The sequence below is a fragment of the Somniosus microcephalus genome, chromosome 1 (genome assembly GCF_052327205.1).
Source record: "Somniosus microcephalus isolate GS21.2 chromosome 1, FLI_Smic_1.0, whole genome shotgun sequence".
Taxonomy (NCBI): domain Eukaryota; kingdom Metazoa; phylum Chordata; class Chondrichthyes; order Squaliformes; family Somniosidae; genus Somniosus; species Somniosus microcephalus.
Window position 1 is genome coordinate 23117886 of NC_140987.1, and position 6000 is coordinate 23123885.

Genomic DNA, 6000 nt, shown 5'->3' on the forward strand with positions numbered 1-6000 from the left:
CACAGAAGGAGGCCATTCAGCCCATCGTGCCTCTGCCAGCTCTTTGAATGCACTATCCAATTAGCCCCACTCTCCCGCTCTTTCCCCGTAGCCCAGCAAATTTTTCCTTTTCAAGCATTTACCTAATTCCCTTCTGAAAGTTACAGTGGATGGAATTATAAGTTGGTGGAATTCTGTCATGTGATCCTCAAAGTTCCAGTAACTAAATTGCCAAATCCCCCAGTCAGTAAAACCTGGATTGGGCTTATTCAGTCACTAAAACACCAGTGGCACTTTCAAAGTCCCAGGCCACGTCAAGGAACTCCTCCAAACACAATTAACCAACAAAGTAGTGAATTGGTACAAAAACAAATACTAGTGGGGAGGGGCTGGGGGTGAAGAATTGAGTGGGGGAAACAAGACAACACTTGGCATGTACTGAGAGGCAGAGTCATGTGTTGGGTTTCCAACTCTGCAGGATGTCCCGAAGTCTCCAGGAATTTAATCTCCTGGATTTTTTTTTATTCGTTCATGGGATGTGGGCTTCGCTGGCAAGGCCAGCGTTTATTGCCCATCCCTAATTGCCCTTGCGAAGGTGGTGGTGAGCTGCCTTCTTGAACCGCTGCAGTCCGTGAGGTGAAGGTGCTCCCACAGGGAGCACATATAGGCCAGCAGGGTCTGGAGTCACATATAGGCCAGCAGATTTCCTTCCCTAAAGGACATTAGTGAACAAGGTGGGATTTTAGCGCAATCCAACAGTTTCATGGTCATCATTACTGATGGTAGCTTTTTATTCCAGATTTATTTACGTGACTGAATTTAAATTCCCCAGCTGCCATGTGGTGGGATTTAAACTCATGTCTCTCAGATTGTTTAATCTAAGTCTGTCTCTGGATTGCTAGTCTGGTAACATAACCACTATGCTATCATTCCCAATTGCAGCTTTGAGCAAACCTGGGATAAAAGTCACCAGGGCATTAAAGAAAATGATTTTTTGTTTCCATTTTCTTTGACCACTTTCATTCATTTATAAAAATATTGGAGACGGGGGAAAAAGGTGGTTGGATCCAGCAGGTCACGTGATGAAAGCCTCGGGAATACGTCCAATCAGAGATGGCGACCCGAGTCGTGTGACTCACGCCATTTATATACCACGACAAAATAAAATAATAGCATGCGTTGATAATTGTGGGTGGCACCAAGACACACACGTGCAGAATGTGAAACCTGTTGAATAATCACTGACTACTGAGGCACAAGTGGGTCTAAATAACACTTTAACAAACAGAATGGCTGCACATTAATGGCACAGTAATTAACTTGGGATATAATAGGCTTTATTTTGGAAGTACTTAACTCCCAAACTTTCATTACCACACGGCTTGCCAAGAAACAACTGGATCGCCTTTCAATCACAGGTGTTAGAACTCACAACCAATCAGCACAGTGTTAACCCTTCGCTCCCCGGAAGTTTAAAGAACTTTCATTTTCAATTGACATTGAGAATGACTATTTTGGGAACTGCCTCCCCGGTTTAGCGCCAGGATTCTCCCCAGATAACCTGGGCTTATAACACACTGTTCACATGGTTAGTGCCCCGAGGCACTTTAGAGAGTAGAATGAGATGCCAAATAGTAATACTAAGAAAGAAGCAATGGGCACAAGTAACACTGCCCTTTCACTGGATAGCTGCTGACAATAACCTTCAATCCGCCCTCGCAACAGATGTCAAGCCAGCTCCTTCTTCAAGGTGAGAAATGACCCTGGATGATAATCCTGAGATTTATTCTCCTTTTTGTTTCTTATCCGGCTCCAGACATTAAATTACTTGGTTTTATTACCCCATTGTCTTCTATTTGCAAACGTGAGCTATTGGAGCTTGATAGACAAACATGCTCACACGTGTCGCCTAGAAACACAAACAAATTGATTTTTTGTTAAACAGTGAGGATATTGCACCGTGAGATCCAATCCATGTGCTGCCGTCAAAAATGGGTGAATAGTTTAGGGTCTGGTCATTACAAGGACAATGTTGAAGGATAAAGGACCGACTGAAAGGTTGGTGCTGAATTTAGCAAAGACCAACTTTCCAATGTTGATACCAGGTAAACAATAGCACAAGGCAATTTTGATTTACGCCCTCCAATTTCTCAGTAGTGCATCAAGAACTTGCATTGATAGACCTTTCACAACATCAGGACATCCCAAAGCACTTTATAGCCAATGAAGCACTTCCTTAAAGTGTAATCGCTGCTGCAATGTAGGAAACACAGCAGCCAATTTGCGCACAGCAAGCTCCCACAAATAGCGATGAAATAATGACCAGATAATCTGTTTTTTTTAGTGATGTTGGTTGAGGGATAAATGTTGGCCCAGGGGAACTCCCCTACCCTTCTTCAAAATACTGGCCATGGGATCTTTTAAGTCCACCTGAGAGGACAGACGGAGCCTTGGTTTAACGTCTCATCCGAAAGACGGCACCTCCGACAGTGCCGCACACCCTCAGTATGGCACTGAAGTGTCAGCTTAGATTACGTGCTACCACTGGGCCATGCAGGCACCTAAATCAAACAGCTAGATGATTTTAAAAGCACAGGATAATGGAACAAGAAACCTGAATGGGTTTCAAGAAGGAACTAGACAGGTTCTTAGCAACAAATGGGATTCAGGGTTATTTGAAACGCACCAAGGGAATACAGTGGATAGGTGGGCTCATCAGAACATAGGAACATAAGAAATAGGAGCAGGAGTCGGCCATTCGGCCCCTCGGGCCTGCCCCGCTGTTCAATAAGATCATAACTGATCTGATCTTGGCCTCAACTCCACTTCCCTGCCCGCTCCCCATAACGCTCGACTCTCTTATCGTTCAAAAATCTGTCTATCTCCACCTTAAATATATTCAATGACCCAACCTCCACAGCTCTCTGGGGAAGAGAATTCCAAAGATTCACGACCCTCTGAGAAGAAATTCCTCCTCATTTCCGATTTAAAAGGGTGCTCCCTTATTCTGAAATTATGCCCCCTAGCAGGCAGGCAGTGCAGGGGTCCCCTGTGACCATCCCCCTCTCAAACAGATATACCGCTTTGGATATTGGTGAGGGAGATGGCTTATCAGAGGAAGGCAGCAGCAGCCAACTTCCTGGCACCGTGGGTGGTTCTGCTGCACAGGATGGGAGGGAAAAGAGCGAGCGAGCTATAGTGATAGGGGATTCTATTGTAAGGGGAATAGATAGGCGTTTCTGCGGCCGCAAACAAGACTCCAGGATGGTATGTTGCCTCCCTGGTGCAATGGTCAAGGATGTCTCGGAGCGGCTACAGAGCATTTTGGAAGGGGAGGGTGAACAGCCAGTTGTCGTTGTGCATATAGGTACCAACGATATAGGTAAAAACCGGGATGAGGTCCTAAAAGCTGAATATACGGAGTTAGAAGGTAAATTTAAAATAGGGCCAGGTCTCTCCAGACGTTGCCGATAACCCAGACATTTTAATCTGGGAATTCGATTCGTGCCTCTTCTCAGCATCATCGGCAGCACTTGAATATCTTCCTTGTGTCTCGGTAACCAGAACTGGACACAGTGCTCAAGGTGGGTCTGACCAGAACTGGACACAGTGCTCAAGGTGGGTCTGGCCAGAACTGGACACAGTGCTCAAGGTGGGTCTGACCAGAACTGGACACAGTGCTCAAGGTGGGTCTGACCAGAACTGGACACAGTGCTCAAGGTGGGTCTGACCAGAACTGGACACAGTGCTCAAGGTGGGACTGACCAGAACTGGACACAGTGCTCAAGGTGGGTCTGACCAGAACTAGACACAGTGCTCACGGTGGGTCTGACCAGAACTGGACACAGTTCTCAAGGTGGGTCTGACCAGAACTGGACACAGTGCTCAAGGTGGGACTGACCAGAACTGGACACAGTGCTCAAGGTGGGTCTGACCAGAACTGGACACAGTGCTCACGGTGGGTCTGACCAGAACTGGACACAGAGCTAAAGGTGGGTCTGACCGGAACTGGACACTGTGCTCAAGGTGGGTCTGACTGGAACTGGACACAGTGCTCAAGTTGGGTCTGACCAGAACTGGACACTGTGGTCAAGGTGGGACTGACCAGAACTGGACACAGTGCTCAAGGTGGGACTGACCAGAACTGGACAGAGTGCTCAAGGTGGGACTGACCAGAACTGGACACAGTGCTCAAGGTGGGTCTGACCAGAACTGGACCCAGTGCTCAAGGTGGGACTGACCAGAACTGGACACAGTGCTCAAGGTGGGTCTGACCAGAACTGGACACAGTGCTCAAGGTGGGACTGACCAGAACTGGACACAGTGCTCAAGGTGGGTCTGACCAGAACTGGACACAGTGCTCAAGGTGGGACTGACCAGAACTGGACACAGTGCTCAAGGTGGGTCTGACCAGAACTGGACACTTTGCTCAAGGTGGGACTGACCAGAACTGGACACAGTGCTGATAAAGGGCCTGTGAAGGAAGTAAGTATTCAGAGGGGAATCATGGATCCTCATGTAATGGGAGTAGTCTGTATTAAGCCAAGTACACTGTAACACAGCGCTGATACCTCCCACGTGTTATACTCCAGCTAGTAATAGTGCTAATGGCCGCTCCACGTCCCAAAGTTCCTGGGGTGGGTCTTTCCTCTTCCACCCCTCTGCCCCAGTCAAAATTTACATGTCCTGGCCTGCTCGAATGGAGAGGCCATGTTTGAATGTGACCTGATTGGACCGAACCAGATCTGATTAATTAGGACAACATGTTCCTCGTGAATCAGTGCTTCTGGTGCCTGTACCCAACGCGAGGCAGAGCCTGTACCCAGCGCAAGGTGGTGCCTGTACCCAACGTGGACCAATGCCTGTACCCAGCGCGGGGCGGTTCCTGTACCCAGCGCAAGGTGGTGCCTGTACCCAGAGCGAGGCGGAGCCTGTACCCAGCGCAGGGCGGTGCCTGTACGCAGCGCGGGGCGGTGCCTGTACCCAGTGCGAGGCAGTGCCTGTTCCCAGCGCAGGGCGGTGCCTGTACCCAGCAAGGGGCGGTGCCTGTACCCAGCGCTAGGCAGTGCCTGTGCCCAGCGCGAGGCGGTGCCTGTACCCAGAGCGAGGCGGCGCCTGTACCCAGCGTGGGGCGGTGCCTATACCCAGCATGGGGCGGTGCCTGTACCCAGAGTGGGGCGGTGCCTGTACCCAGCGCGAGGCGGTGCCCGTACCCAGAGCAAGGCAGAGCCTGTACCCAGCGCGGGGCGGTGCCTGTACCCAGCGCGAGGCGGAGCCTGTACCCAGTGAGAGGCGGAGCCTGTTCCCAGTGAGAGGCGGAGCCTGTACCTAGCGCGGGGCGGTGCCTGTACCCAGTGTGAGGCGGAGCCTGTACCCAGTGAGAGACGGAGCCAATACCCAGCGCGAGGCGGTGCCTGTACCCAGCGCGGGGCGATGCCATTACCCAGCGCGGGGCGGTGCCTGTACCCAACGCAGGGCGGTGCCTGCACGCAGCATGGGGCGGTGCCTGTACCCAGCGCGAGGCGGTGCCTGTACCCAGCGCGGGGCTGAGCCTGTACCCAGCACTAGGCGGTGCCTGTACCCAGCGCGGGGTGGTGCCTGTACCCAGCGCGGGGCGGTACCTGTACCCAGAGCGGGGCGGTGCCTGTACCCAGCGCTAGGTGGTGTCTGTACCCAGCGCGGGGTGGTGACTGTACCCAGCGTGGAGCGGTGCCTGTACCCAGAGCGGGGCGGTGCCTGTACCCAGCGCAAGGTGGTGCCTGTACCCAGAGCGAGGCGGAGCCTGTACACAGCGCAGGGCGGTGCCTGTACCCAGCGCGGGCGGTGCCTGTACCCAGAGCGGGGCGGTGCCTGTACCCAGCGCGAGGCAGTGCCAGTACCCAGCGCGAGGCGGTGCCTGTACCCAGAGTGGGGCGGTGCCTGTACCCAGCGCGAGGCAGAGCCTGTACCCAGAGCGAGGCGGAGCCTGTACCCAGCGCGGGGCGGTGCCTGTACCCAGCGTGAGGCGGACCCTGTACCCAG